The following is a 16,303-nucleotide window of genomic DNA, read 5'->3' as shown; positions in this document are numbered from 1 at the left end:
CTCCACATCTTCTTGCATGTCTAACACAATGAAATCAACTGGAAAAATGAATTTGTCAACTTTAACTAACACATCTTCTATGATCCCCCTAGGATGTCTAATGGATCTATCAGCCAATTGTAATGCCACTCTAGTGGGTTGGGGTTCATTCAACCCCAATTTCTTGAAGATAGAATATGGCATTAAATTGATGCTAGCTCCCAGGTCACATAAAGCTTTTTCAATTTTTAAACTGCCAATGGTACAAGGAATAGTGAAACTCCCTGGATCTTTGAGTTTCTGAGGCAGCTTGTTCAGAAGGATAGCAGAACATTCCTCATTTAATGCAACTGTAGCCACATCTCCCAGTTTCCTTTTGTTTGCCAATAATTCCTTCAAAAACCTTGCATAGTGTGGCATCTGGGCTAAAGCATCAGCAAAAGGAATATTAATATGTAAACTTTTAAATATTTCAAGAAACTTACCAAATTCCTTCTCCAATTTTTGTTGCTTCAGCCTGCTAGGGAATGGAACTTGTGGTTGTTGGTGCATCCCTTGTTGTGCTTCTGGTTGTTCCGTCTTCTGTTGTCTGGTTCCAAGGCTTGTTTCTGCCTTGGGTTCAGCCCAATTCTTCTTTTCTACCTCAGGCAACTCTTTTCCACTTCTTAAGGTAATAGCTTGCACCTGCTCTCGTGGATTCACTTCAGTGTTGCTTGGAAGAGTTCCCGGCAGTCTGGAAGAGATTAATTGTGCCAATTGCCCCACTTGGTTTTCCAGGTTTTTGATTGAGGCTTCCTGGTTCTGGAATCTAGTTTCTGCACCTGCTATAAATTTTGTCATCAGTTCCTCCAAATTGGATTTCGGTTCAGGCTGATGATAAGTCTGGTGGAACGGCTTGGAAATATGCTGATTTGGCCAGGACTGGTTTGAATGTCCCCTCCATCCTGGATGAAAAGTATGGTGACTCTGGTAACCCTGCTGTCTTGACGAATTGCTGACATAGTCAACTTGTTCAGTAGATGGTCTGAACTGATTGCCAACTTGGCAGTCTGTACTGATGTGGCCTCCCCCACACAATTCACAATTAAGAGGCTGCACATGCATGGCAGCTATCTGCATTTCATCTATTTTTTTACTGAGTGCTCCTATTTGTGCAGCTAGTGCTGTATAAGTGTCAACATTATGCAAGCCTTGCTGCTTCCTAGTTTGAGTCCTTTCCGAATGCCATTGATAATTGTTGGCTGCCATTTCCTCAATAAGTGCATGGGCAACCTCAGGAGTTTTATTATTTATGGATCCTCCGGCTGCAGCATCTAATATGGTCTTATTTGAGTCAGTAAGACCATTATAGAAAGTCTGCACTTGCAGCCAAATGGGGAGGCCATGGTGAGGAACTCTCCTTAACAGCTCCTTGTATCGTTCCCATGACTCATATAAAGATTCCCCCTCTTGCTGGAAAAAAGTAGTGATGTCATTCCTCATTTTAGCAGTTTTAGAAGGGGGAAAATATTTAGAGAGAAAACGGCTGGCCATTTCGTCCCATGTGGCTATAGATCCTGCCGGTAATGAGTTCAACCAAGCTTTGGCTTTATCCTTCAAAGAAAATGGGAATAACCTCAGCCGGATGGCATCATCACTTACCCCATTGTGTTTGAAGGTGTCACAGATTTCCAAGAAGTTAGCAATATGGGCATTCGGATCCTCATGGGCCATACCACAAAACTGAACCGTATTTTGTATCATTTGGATTATGGCCGGTTTAATTTCGAAGTTATTGGCAGCAATAGTTGGCCTGATAATGCTGGAGACAGTCCCGGTGAGGGTAGGCTTGGCATAATCCATCATAGTTCTTTGTTCAGCCATTTCTTGTGCTTCTTGTCTGACTTGCTTAGCAGCTCTCAAACGGACACGGAGAGTCCGTTCAATCTCTGGGTCGTAAAGGATCTCTTCCAGTTCAGGTCTGCTTGTCATAAACTGTTAAAGTCAAAGCAATAAAAATGCCAATATTCACAAAAGAAAATAAATAACTAATCCTATCACACTGAAAATGTAAAGTGAAGTATTGGAATACAAAACCTACATCCTATCATGAATAAATGAAGCCGATTATACTAAAAGCAGATTTAAACCAATCATCTTATTCAAGGTTCCTTTATCTACATCCATCGATTGCAACATCTGAATTCAGACCCAATTTAGATCTGAGTTCAGATCTACAAGTCTTTGGTATTGTTAGTCTAGAGAAATTAATAAATAATAATTCAGATCTGAGCTGGATATCTCATACACACTCATTGGTATACACTACAATATACATCCATTAAGGTTGGAATCAATTCTGTGATGCTTTAGGGCTGAAATCAGATCTGATCTAAAAAAAAAAAAATTAAAAGGATCTGAAATAAACTAAAACCAGTCCTGAGTTAGGCTTGGGTTAAAAACTCTACAATTGAAGCTCAAACCTGTATAGCTGATGCATATCAAACACTTGCTAAGACCTGAAAATTGGGTCTGCAATGTTTGGTATTGCAAGCTATTCGGCCCATACAACTTTTGTAGAAATCTGAAATCAGGTTTGCTAACTGTTGCACTATAGCAGCCCTGCTACAGATCTGAATGCTAAAAGAAATACTTGGAAAGTGCTAATTTTTCTTAAATATCTGAGGCATAACAATTATTCAATCCAAACATACACCTCCTTAGCTAATGTAGCTCGGTTACAAGTGGGTAAAGCCAAGAATTCAGTCCACCCAGAATTCATAGTATGCTCTGTATCAGTTCAGTCCTCACATCATATCAACTGCATTTCAGATTTGAATTTCTCTCATTCCTTGCTATCCATTCACCCTTGAGGCAGGTTGGATGTATCCTAGGGTGGATTGGGGTAGTGATGGCACCCAATTCACCTCAAACTTGCATCGGTTCAGATCTGAGTTCAGAGGAATTCAGATCTGAACTGAGCAGATCTGTAACAGCAGAATTCAGATCTGAACTCAAGTCTGAGTTTGGATCTGAATTCTCAATTGCCTTACCTTCAGTTATTGCTACCAAATTGTTTTTGGGGAATAGCAGAAGTGCCCTAGGGTGAATTGGGGTGGTGATGACACCCAATTCCCCTCAAAATTTCATCAGTTCAGGTTTGAGTTCAAAGGAACTCAGATCTGAACTGTTGCAGATCTGCAATAGCAGAATTCAGATCTGAACTCAGATCTGAGTTCTGATCCGAATTCTCAATTGCTCCTCTGGTTGTTCAAAAGATCTCCCCCTTTTTTCTTTCATTTGTTTTTTTTTTTTTTATGTTTTTGTAACGAAAGAAAAGAATAATAAAATCTGAAACACAAGCAACTCTTTTCGGCTGAGGGCTGCAGATCTGAAATCTACTGATCTGAGTGTTGAATGCAACTCAGATCTGCAACACTCATGTTTATGTGAATTTTTTTTTCTTTTTCTTTATTCTTTTTGAAAGGAACAACACCAAGATTGAATAGAAATCAAATATGCCTTTATTAAAATGAAACTGAAACCAGAAAAAGAGAGTAATCTACTTAAGAAAGAAGAAACATAACTACATGATTACAGCAGTTGCAGTCCAAGCTGAAATGAAAAAGTTAGCAAATTAACCCAACTATGAATGCAATGCTGAATGAGATCAGATTAAGAATGCTCAATGTTTCCTAATATTGCTTCTCTAAATCCCCGGCAACGGCGCCAAAAACTTGATGTGTGGCTCATTGTGACACTAGCAAGTGCACTAGCCGTTCAAGTAATAAAGTAGTGAGTGAAGTATCCTTCCCACGAGGATTTAGGAAACAATTACCAATACTAAATTGAACATTTCTTATCTGATCAACAAATAAATCAAAACTCTAATGAAAGCTAAGAAATCCTAAATTAAAATCTATCTAAATCATTGGTCCAATTGCCTTCAATTCAGGTTAGAAGAGTAAGCAGTAAATGTCAATCTCAGAATTCAGCAATCTATCAATTTGGATCATTCGAATGAATCATGATTGAGCCTTGGTTTGGTGAAACCCCAAGGTCATGAACAGCCTCTCTCAAGTGCATGTTCATCCTATGCATGAGTGACGGTTCTTCTATCTCTAGCAAGAATCTAATCCTCATGCATGCATTTCTTCAAACACTTCTAAGGCATCAATTCAAATCTGAATTGATCACCAACTGAATTGTGCAAGTTATCTCTAACCTTGCACTCAATTCAGTTCTTGAATAGTAGATCTGAATTCCTAGAGTCTCTCTCAAGCACTCTAGGAATTCCAAGCTGTAGATTAATTCGCCCAATCTGAAAATTGCAGATCTGAATTCTCTTTCAAGCAATTCAGATCTTGCAATCTCAGATCTGAGAATTCAGATCTGAGTTTTGAAGGTTAGTTGGCCGAATTAATCTACAATCACACCCTTATTCAAGAAACTTCAAATACAATGCATGACCATTTGAATGAATCAAAAAGAATTAGATTGCTGAACTGAAATTTTACAAGCTGAAATACATCAAGGAAGAATGGAAACAAGGAGAAAGAAGAAAGAACATATAACTAAGAAACTGAATTCAAATCAAAAGAGAATGAAACTACAAATGATTTATTACAGAAGATCTTTGAATCACAAACTCTCAATTCGAACTCACCTTCTTCTTCTAGCTTGCTTGTCTTGAACTTCCTTCAGCCCTTCTTCTTCTTCTTCCTTGCGCCTAGCCTTCTTCTCTTCTCTTCTCTCAAGGTGGCCGAACCTCTAAGAGTGGGAGAGCTTTCCTCTCAAGCAATTGAACAACTTTCTCCCCTCCTAGAGGCCTCCTTATATAGTTTTTCAAGGGGGCTTTTGCCCCTTCTTGAAGCCTCTAGAATGGGGTGTATTACACCCCTCATGAACCTTCTAGAGTGCTCCCTCCTTCTCTTCAAGAAACTCCTAGAAGTTGCCGCCCCTAGCTCCCTTTGGGCTGCTATTTGGGCTACAACTTAGCTTGCTTTTGAGCTCATGTGGGCTACACTCTAGGCTGTTATTTGGGCTAAAAATGGGCCTTCCTTGCTGGGCCGAATTCTCCTCATAGCTAGGCTTCTTCCCTTGGATTTTCCAAAGAGTTTCACTTGCTCTTCTTGGGCCGAATGAAATTCTCTTGCTCTCATGGCTGGGCCGGGCTGAACTTGATAAATTTTTGGGTTTTCTTTTCTTGCTTTTGCCTTCTTTTTGTTGATTTGGCTCCCCCTGAAATCTTTCTTGCAATGAAGCTAAAATACGGCAAAAATTTAATTAAACCATTATAAAATTTCATGCAAAAACCTCATAAAATATAGATAAATTGTAAGTTCATCAAGCACTCTAGGAATTCCAAGCTGTAGATTAATTCGCCCAATCTGAAAATTGCAGATCTGAATTCTCTTTCAAGCAATTCAGATCTTGCAATCTCAGATCTGAGAATTCAGATCTGAGTTTTGAAGGTTAGTTGGCCGAATTAATCTACAACCACACCCTTATTCAAGAAACTTCAAGTACAATGCATGACCATTTGAATGAATCAAAAAGAATTAAATTGCTAAACTGAAATTTTACAAGCTGAAATACATCAAGGAAGAATGGAAACAAGGAGAAAGAAGAAAGAACATATAACTAAGAAACTGAATTCAAATCAAAAGAGAATGAAACTACAAATGATTTATTACAAAAGATCTTTGAATCACAAACCCTCAAATCGAACTCACCTTCTTCTTCTAGCTTGCTTGTCTTGAACTTCCTTCAGCCCTTCTTCTTCTTCTTCCTTGCGCCTAGCCTTCTTCTCTTCTCTTCTCTCAAGGTGGCCGAACCTCTAAGAGTGGGAGAGCTTTCCTCTCAAGCAATTGAACAACTTTCTCCCCTCCTAGAGGCCTCCTTATATAGTTTTTCAAAGGGGCTCTTGCCCCTTCTTGAAGCCTCTAGAATGGGGTGTATTACACCCCTCATGAACCTTCTAGAGTGCTCCCTCCTTCTCTTCAAGAAACTTCTAGGAGTTGCCGCCCCTAGCTCCCTTTGGGCTGCTATTTGGGCTACAACTTAGCTTGCTTTTGAGCTCAAGTGGGCTACACTCTAAGCTGTTATTTGGGCTAAAAATGGGCTGGGCCGAAATTTCCTTCTTGCTAGGCTTCTTCCCTTGGATTTTCCAAAGAGTTTCACTTGCTCTTCTTGGGCCGAATGAAATTCTCTTGCTCTCATGGCTGGGCCGGGCTGAACTTGATAAATTTTGGGTTTTCTTTTCTTGCTTTTGCCTTCTTTTTGTTGATTTGGCTCCCCCTGAAATCTTTCTTGCAATCAAGCTAAAATAGGGCAAAATTTAATTAAACAATCATAAAATTTCATGCAAAAACCTCATAAAATATAGATAAATTGTAGGTTCATCAAATACCCCCACACTTAAGCTTTTGCTTGTCCTCAAGCAAAGATATCAACCATAAACTTAACATTCCCCCCTTCTGTTCTCACCATTTAGCTGGTGAACTTTTTAAGATAGAAATGCATTGGTAGTCGGGGAACTTTTGTAAGTGCTCAACTCTTATTCTTGTAAATTACCAATTAAGATATGTATCAAATCCAAGGAAAGGAGAATATGAATTTCATCATAGTATAGCCTTCACTCCTAATTCATATATAAATCAGCTCCTTAATTGTCAAGGTTAATAATCAAATTTCACTAAGTTTCACATCTGTAACTGAATCTCAATGAGAGTTCAACTTTAGAGTGCCCCTTTGAACCTCAGCTATCACCACAATTTCTTAATTCTAGGGGTGAGTGCATCTTATGCTCCATCTCACCCTTTTTTTTTTTTTTTTTTTTTTTCGGTGTGAGTGCATTTTATGCTCCATCTCACACACTTTTCTCTCTCTGTTTTTTTTTTTTTTTTTTTTGGTGTGAGTGCATCTTATGCTCCATCTCACACTGGTCACTTGCTTGAGGTAGGTAAATAGGACTCATGTTCTAAGCTGCTAGTTTTACTATTCAGCTCAGAATAGCGGAGTCAATTTGGGCTTTTGTCCTTCTTTGCAATTATTGAACCTCAAGAATCAGCACTTCAGATGTGCACTAGCTCTCTTGACCATTAACCATGAAATCAAGGGCTTCAATACACATGAAGATAGTTAGGGCTAGTTATGCTGAAAAGCATATTCAACTCCCCTTTTCTCATGCATAAATCAAATTGGGTCATTCACAAGAATAAAAACTTAACAAGTACATCAGTCTCCCTCAACTCATTGAATTCCTTCTTAAAAATAATCATCAAATAAATAGTAATGAACTTGAGGGGTTCCAGTCTTTTTTTGGTTATGTCATTGCCTGCATATGTGTGTTGGGGTGCATGGTTTCAGCCCCCATACCCTAGCCTCGGGCTCACTCCCCCACACCTAAGATGAACATTGTCCTCAATGTTCCTATTGTTAGGGGATCACAATAAAACCAACAAGAGAAATTCCAAGTAAAGAGAAGGGTGTATAGAGGACTTCCTGAAGATTAATTTCCAGATATGCAAGAGTTCTTTTGGTGGGAGCCTCTTCTGCTAGAATTTACTTGCAAGAGAGATCAAGAGCTTTGTTCTAACTAAAAATAATTTAAACCAAATAATAAAAAGACTACTATACACAATTCCAAACAATGTAAATAATTTAACCAGTCTGTAATACACAACAGAAACTTACAAGGCCAAGAAGTTTGAATTCTATCTAACAAAAAATAAATAAATAAATTTAAAAAAACAAGATCAAAAGCCAATATAAATATCTCTTGGAATCTGATATGCAAGTGATAAACAAGTGATTTACAAAATTGAAACTAGCCTAGAAGTCTAAGAGTTCTTGAAATCAGCACACTACCAAAGTTATTTGATTTTTTTTTTTTTTTTTGTGTGCTCAGATCTACATTAGAATTTCAGAAATGTAAGTGAATGTATGAAGATCTGATCCACACTAATAATTTTGCTAATTAGAAAGACATAGCTCCATTACTGAAACTAAACCAACATTCAAGTGTGAAGTAGATGTTCAATGGAAAAGAGAGCTAGCTAAATCAGCAACGGAGTTTATTACACACTATTCTAAACTTAAATGAACATAAGTAAAAAAATCTAAAATCTACTGTAAACAGATCTACAATCATTGCTGAATTTATGATCTTTAAGCTGCTCTTCAAGTTCTAACAAAAAAAAAAAAAATCAGATTTGAAAACTTAACTTTTGAGAGCAGTCACTTACAAAAACTCCAAACCTAATATCAATAAGTAGGTCTAAAATCTGTTGCAGTTAGGTCTGAAATAAGTTTGATCCCAAGAGCTTAAGACTTCTCTTTCAAGTCCCAACTTAAATGTCTTGTATGCCTCAATTGATTGCAGAGACCTGAAATCAGATCTGCAATTTTATAATGAAAGCAGCCTTGATTTAGATCTGAATACCATTACATCAAAAATATCAAGCTCTTTTTGGACCTCACAAACATCAGTCCTAATCCAATACAACCAATTCAGATTGGGTGCAAGTGATTTAAAAGATAACAAAACATCAAGTTCACAAAAATTTCAGATCATGTACTTAAACTGCCTCTGATTCTCATGCACTTCAGAACTGATTTTACCATTCATGGCTTAAATTTTCATCAATGAGGCAAGTCTGATGCATCAAATTGTGAATTGGGTGCTGTCACTACCCGAATTCACATCAAAATAGAGTGGGTTCAGGTCTGAGTTTAGATGAACTCAGATCTGAACCTAGCAGAATGCAGTCCTGCAACCGGCTGAACACAGATCTGAACTTCAAATCTGAGTTTCAGATTTGAAAACTCACATGATATTTTTTTCATTGTTTTCTTTTTCTTTTCTTTATCTATTTTTTTTTTATTTTTTTTTTTTAAATAAATCTAAAACAAAATATAGCAATGAAACCAAAATCTTTTTGGATGAGTGCAGGTCTGATTGATGAATGCAATTCAGATCTGAACTCATTTAAATTTTTTTTTTTTCGGTTGAGTGTTGCAGTTCTGCTATAGCAAATCTGAGTGCCGAATGCAACTCAGATCTGCAACACTCATGATTTTGTGATTTTTTTCTTTTAGAGGGTAATAACTTCAAGATAGAAAGCAAAATAGGTCTCCTTTTATTAAAATTAAACTGAAACAAGGAAAATAAAGTAATCTACTAAAGAGAAACGAAGCATAACTTCAGTAATACAGCAGTTGCATTCAAAGCAAAAATGAAAAATTAAGCAAATTAAACCAACTATGAATGCAATGCTGAAGAACTACATCTGAAGAACTACATCTACCAGCTACACTAAATCAGCAATCAAATATGAAGTAGATCATCAATGGGAAAGAGAGCTAACTAGATCAGCAGTGGAGTTTCATGCTAATTGCTGTACTGTAGCAGCCCTGCTACAGCTCTAAATGCTAGTGGAATGCACTGCTGCTTTTATTGAATATGTGAGGCATCACAATTATTCAATCCAAACACACATCCTCAGCAAATTTAGATTGGGTACAAGTGGGTAAAGCCAAGAATTCAGTCCACCCAGAATTCATAGTATGCTCTGTATCAGTTCAGTCCTCACATCATATCAACTGCATTTCAGATTTGAATTTCTCTCATTCCTTGCTATCCATTCACCCTTGAGGCAGGTTGGATGTATCATAGGGTGGATTGGGGTAGTGATGGCACCCAATTCACCTCAAACTTGCATCGGTTCAGATCTGAGTTCAGAGGAATTCAGGTCTGAACTGAGCAGATCTGTAATAGCAGAATTCAGATCTGAACTCAAGTCTGAGTTTGGATCTGAATTCTCAATTGCCTTACCTTCAGTCATTGCTACCAAATTGTTTTTGGGGAATAGCAGAAGTGCCCTAGGGTGAATTGGGGTGGTGATGACACCCAATTCCCCTCAAAATTGCATCAGTTCAGGTCTGAGTTCAGAGGAACTCAGATCTGAACTGTTGCAGATCTGCAATAGCAGAATTCAGATCTGAACTCAAATCTGAATTCTGATCCGAATTCTCAATTGCTCCTCTTGTTGTTCAAAAGATCTCCCTTTTTTTCATTTTTTTTTCTTTTTGTAATGAGAAAAAAAAATAAATAAATAAAGTCTGAAACACAAGCAACTCTTTTCGGCTGAGTGCTGCAGATCTGAAATCTGCTGATCTGAGTGCCGAATGCAACTCAGATCTGCAACACTCATGTTTATGTGAATTTTTTCTTTTTTTTTTTTCTTTTTGAAGGAAACAACACCAAGATTGAATAGAAATCAAATATGCCTTTATTAAAATGAAACTGAAACCAGAAAAAGAAAATAATCTACTTAAGAAAGAAGAAACATAACTACAGTAGTACAACAGTTGCATTCAAAGCTCAAATGTAAAATTAAGCAAATTAAACCAACTATGAATGCAATGCTGAATGATACCAGATTAAGAATGCTCAATGTTTCCTAATATTGCTTCTATAAATCCCCGGCAACGGCGCCAAAAACTTGATGTGTGTTGGCTCATTGTGACACTAGCAAGTGCACTAGCCGTTCAAGTAATAAAGTAGTGAGTGAAGTATCGTTCCCACGAGGATTTAGGAAACAATTACCAATACTAAATTGAGCACTTCTTATCTGATCAACAAATAAATCAAAACTTTAATGAAAGCTAAAAAATCCTAAATTAAAATCTATCTAAATCATTGGTCCAATTGCCTTCAAATCAGGTTAGAAGAGTAAGCAGTAAATGTCAATCTCAGAATTCAGCAATCTATCAATTTAGATCATTCGAATGAATCATGATTGAGCCTTGGTTTGGTGAAACCCCAAGGTCATGAACAGCCTCTCTCAAGCGCATGTTCATCCTATGCATGAGTGACGGTTCATCTATCTCTAGCAAGAATCTAATCCCCATGCATGCATTTCTTCAAACACTTCTAAGGCATCAATTCAAATCTGAATTGATCACCAATTGAATTGTGCAAGTTATCTCTAACCTTGCACTCAATTCAGTTCTTGAATAGTAGATCTGAATTCCTAGAGTCTCTCTCAAGCACTCTAGGAATTCCAAGTTGTAGATTAATTCGCCCAATCTGAAAATTGCAGATCTGAATTCTCTTTCAAGCAATTCAGATCTTGCAATCTCAGATCTGAGAATTCAGATCTGAGTTTTGAAGGTTAGTTGGCCGAATTAATCTACAATCACACCCTTATTCAAGAAACTTCAAGTACAATGCATGACCATTTGAATGAATCAAAAAGAATTAAATTGCTGAACTGAAATTTTACAAGCTGAAATACATCAAGGAAGAATGGAAACAAGGAGAAAGAAGAAAGAACATATAACTAAGAAACTGAATTCAAATCAAAAGAGAACGAAACTACAAATGATTTATTACAAAAGATCTTTGAATCACAAACCCTCAATTCGAACTCACCTTCTTCTTCTAGCTTGCTTGTCTTGAACTTCCTTCAGCCCTTCTTCTTCTTCTTCCTTGCGCCTAGCCTTCTTCTCTTTTCTTCTCTCAAGGTGGCCAAACCTCTAAGAGTGGGAGAGCTTTCCTCTCAAGCAATTGAACAACTTTCTCCCCTCCTAGAGGCCTCCTTATATAGTTTTTCAAAGGGGCTCTTGCCCCTTCTTGAAGCCTCTAGAATGGGGTGTATTACACCCCTCATGAACCTTCTAGAGTGCTCCCTCCTTCTCTTCAAGAAACTTCTAGGAGTTGCCGTCCCTAGCTCTCTTTGGGCTGCTATTTGGGTTACAACTTAGCTTGCTTTTGAGCTCAAGTGGGCTACACTCTAGGCTGTTATTTGGGCTAAAAATGGGTTGGGCCAAAATTTCCTTCTTGCTAGGCTTCTTCCCTTGGATTTTCCAAAGAGTTTCAGTTGCTCTTCTTGGGTCGAATGAAATTCTCTTGCTCTCATGGCTGGGCCGGGCTGAACTTGATAAATTTTGGGTTTTCTTTTCTTGCTTTTGCCTACTTTTTGTTGATTTGGCTCCCCCTGAAATCTTTCTTGCAATCAAGCTAAAATAGGGCAAAATTGAATTAAACCATCATAAAATTTCATGCAAAAACCTCATAAAATATAGATAAATTGTAGGTTCATCAGAGATTGAGGACATGAAGGATGTTTCCTATGCCTCCACCGTGAGGCGCATCATGTATGTCATGCTGTGCACTCATCCTGACATCGCTCAGGCAGTGAGTGTGGTAAGCAGATTCTAGACCAACCTAGGGTAGGAGCATTGGACTACTGTGAAAAACATGATAAAGTACCTTCGAAGGACAAAAGAGTTTTGTCTGGTATCCGATGGTAGTTCACTACACATCCAGGGGTATATTGATGCCGACTTTCAGTCAGATCCAAATTATAGAAAGTCTACATCTGGGTATGTTTTCACGATAGGATCGTGTGTTGTTTGCTGAAAAAGCAGCAAACAAGGGTCCATGGTTGATTCCACAACTGAAGTTGAATGCATTGCCGCAAGTGAAGCTGCCAAAGAAGTCATATGGATGAAGAAGTTCATTCATGAATTGGGAGTAGTTGACGGGTTTGTCGAAGCCCTCAAAATTATTACTAGTTCCACAATAAAATATTTGCAGTAAAAGTGGTTCTAGGTTGAATCCCACAGGGAGAAAATCAGTAATCTCTTAGCCGAATGGGTAAAGTAATTGTGTGGGAAAATTAAATAACTAAAATTAAAAGAATAACAAACTAAACAAACAAGAGAAAATCAGTCTTACCAAATTCTGATTCAAGGGTTCGGGTTGAATCGATTGGCCATCGATCCTAGGTACAATTCAGCATTCTTGCAATTCAAGCATTTAACCTTAGATTTATTAGGATAGCCAAAATAAACCTTGTGTTTTCCTAATTCAATTGACCAAACCCAGCATTCGATCAACACTTATCACCACTCAACTGGGTACGATAGCATTCCATGTTAAACAATGATAGCATTAAGATTTGTGAAAACAGTTAAACCAAAATAACAATAATTGAGATAGCTGCAATTACTGAATTTTGTTCCATTGATTCTTTTAGGTTGAACCATGTTAAAACATTGGTCAAAGGCTGTCACGAACAATTGACCCAAAAAAGATATCAACCTAATTGCTACTTGTACCATTATTCATGACAATTACGGATCACCGAAATCATGGATAGCAGTAGGAAAATCAACATTAATTCAGTTTGTCAGACTAATTAACATTAACATCCAATAAAAAATGTACACAAGAACCAATGAATACTTGAATTAAAAAGAAAGAAAACAAAGTAACTACAGAACCTCACAATGACACAATCGAACCTCCCCCCTTGAACCAGAAAAAGAAGCTTAGCTACTCATGATCTGCGCAATCTCCATGCTCTTCTTCTCCATAGCCGAACTGCCTTCTTGCTTCTTGGTCTTCTTGATGATCTCTTGGATCTTGGAATGAGTGATTTCTGGAGCTGGTTCGCCCCCCTCTTTATATAGCCAAAGGAGAGGGCTGTTTTCCAATTCCTTCTAGGAGATCATCTTATCCTTAGGGAGTTTTGATCTTATCTTGAACTAATCCTATCCTATCTCTTATCTAATGCTCTAATCTCAATCTTCTTATCTCTTTAGGATTACATTCAAGACTTTAGATCTGATAAAACTCTCTCCTTGGAGATTACATTCGAAATTCGGACTCTTAACTCTTGAATTCGAGTTGGGCTGCTTCAAGGTACTTCTGCGAATTGGGCTTAAGTTGTGAAATGGGCCTAGCTGCGAACTTGCTCCGACTTTGGGATCATTTTCGTACTCGATGCAGGTCGAATCTGTCAAAACCCAAAACATAAAAGTTGTGGGCCTTCCTTTCATATTTCTAATGCTTCTTGAATTGTCCAATTCGGTGTCCGGAATTGAGAGTTAGACCCAGATTACTGACTGTCGCCGAAACTGTGCAAAATCACCCGATTTGCCATGTTTTCTTCCAATTGCCTTCTTTATTGCCCTGAATCGAAATACAAGAGTAATGAATCCATTTAAGTGCTAAATAAATGTAAAAGAGTGAATATTAGGGGATAAAATTAGGGTTCTTTTTGGTCTCATCAAATCCCCTCACACTTAAACTTTGCCCGTCCTCGGGCAAGGCAAAAACTCAAGTAACACAAGAGAGACTAACTATTGATTTTCAATCTTTCTTTTTCTCTACATGAGGCCTGGTTCATTTCATGCCTTAGTTCAGACTTGGTAACCTTTCCCTTTTCATCTCTTTCTCCCCTATTTCTTGTCCAAGAGTGATCGCAAATCACTATTCCTCATGGTCCCAAGTTAAATCGATAGTCAAGGAGACAAGCCTTCCAGGGCTGAAACTCCTTGGACTGCACGGGTGCTCATTGCTTTTAACAAACCAATTCAGCCAGATGCAATTACTTTCCTTTGAATCAAAACAAGGTGTTCTTATTACCATAAGCTTGCTATGTATCACATCTTCACCACTTAGTGTCAATTCCTAGGATCTGAAGGTGAGAATGGGGTTGGGGTTCTAGGGTGAGTGCATTTTATGCTCCATCTCACCCTTGCCTTCTTTTCAAGATGTGAGTGCATTTTATGCTCCATCTCACACTTGCTTTCACTTCTAAATGTGAGTGCATTTTATGCTCCGTCTCACACTTGTTTTTTGTTTCTAGATGTGAGTGCATTTTATGCTCCATCTCACATTAGTCATGATTTTAGTTTCAAACTCCCTTTCTCTCTTTTTTTTTTTTTTTCACAAGAATCACAGGGTTTCACCGCCTGATCCATGAATTCATTGATCGTGGTCTCTATATGCCTAACACAGCAAGTTCTAGAATAATCAACCCATGTTTGACAGATAATTATGTGAAAATCAATCAAACCCTTATGCATCTTGCCTATTGATCGATTAAAATCATGAGGTACCATATGCAGCCAAGAAAGATTCAGTTAGTCATACTTGCATCCTATCTTATCCATTCAGCCTAAGCACATGATTCCTAATAAGTTGAAATCGTTCAAGGATAAGTTCCCAGGGAGTAGAAATTTCAAGAAGATAAGGTATCCCAAATTTCCATCAGATTTCCGTAATCCCCCCACACTTAAGTTATACATTGTCCCCAATGTATGTGATTATGCATAAAGTAGAAGGATTTGGGGGTACTTCCCTGTTTGTCTTGTTGGGTTCCTGCTAAACACAAAAATCAGAACCAAACAAAATAACAAAATTAACTAAACACAATGGGTTGCCTCCCACAAGCGCAATTGTTTAACGTCGTTATGCTCGACGTTCTCCTTTGCTACTTTAGCTCTCGTGGTTTCAGCTTTCGGTGTGCTCCCCTTCCATCCATCATGGGCGGGTTCAAATCTGGAATAGGGGCCTTCGTATCCAATTGTGCACTCGATTCTAGCTCCTCATTCATATCTTTTTCAAAAAATTCCTGCACAGTTGGATCAATAGTGTCAACCGAATGGTCTTCATTTGGGTACTTCATAGCTTCAAAAATATTAAATTTAATAGTCTCTCCGTCACATTCGATGAAGAGGGTACCCTCATCCACATCTATTTTGGTCTTGGCCATTTTCATTAATGGCCTGCCTAATAGAAGTGGGGCTGAACTTACCTGGATCTTCAGAATGTAAAAATTAGCTGGGAAAATTAAATCATTAACCTGCACCATTACATTCTCAACAATCCCTTCTGGGAAGGCGTTAGAACGATCAGCTAATTAGATAACAGCTTTAGTTTCCCTTGAAGGACCTAATCTCAAAGCATAGTAAATCGAGTATGGCATGACATTGATAGATGCACCTAAGTCTAGCATGGCATGCTCGATTTGCTTATTGCCAATCGCACAAGGTAGGGTGAACATACCTGGATCAGCATGTTTTTCTGGTAAGGTCCTCTTGATCATGGCTGAAACGTTCTCTCTAACTCTTGAGTCCTGCACCTTGTCTTCTTCCTGCCCTTTATCCACCTTCCTTGGTGATGTAGGTTCTAGCTGTAGTTCCTTCCCGCTTCTTAGCACCACTGCACTTACACTCTCCTTGGGGTTGACTACCGTTTGTGGTGGTAGTTTCCCGGAGCTCTGCACCTCCAACTTGCTAACAGCAGTGGCAAGTTGGCTGATTTGGTTCCCCAAATTCTGAATGCTGGCTCTTGTTTTTTGTTGAAATTGCTGAGTATTAGTAGCTAGAGCCTTAACTATATCTTCTAATGACGTACCTGAATTCGAGGGTTGGCTTTGCGCTATGATGGGTGTTGAAAACTAGGGCTGTCGACTGAAAAAATGGGGCTGGTATTGCTGCTGTCCTCCTTGGTTCCCATAGCTTAGGTTTGGGTGATCTCTCC

The 16,303-nt window shown here is 38.3% G+C and overlaps 1 non-coding gene across 1 annotated transcript; it reads left to right on the top strand.

The window, feature by feature from the left end:
• Positions 1 to 1,357: 1,357 nt before the first annotated feature.
• LOC148880890 (small nucleolar RNA R71) lies at positions 1,358 to 1,464 on the top strand. The gene has a single exon (XR_016106162.1). It is a non-coding gene; the product is annotated as a small nucleolar RNA R71 (small nucleolar RNA).
• The last annotated feature ends 14,839 nt before the right edge of the window (positions 1,465 to 16,303 follow it).

This window comes from Nelumbo lutea, chromosome 1 (genome assembly GCF_056320005.1).
Source record: "Nelumbo lutea isolate HS-2025 chromosome 1, American lotus-T2T, whole genome shotgun sequence".
In the NCBI taxonomy this organism is placed as follows: domain Eukaryota; kingdom Viridiplantae; phylum Streptophyta; class Magnoliopsida; order Proteales; family Nelumbonaceae; genus Nelumbo; species Nelumbo lutea.
This window is presented reverse-complemented; position numbering and strand designations above follow the sequence as displayed.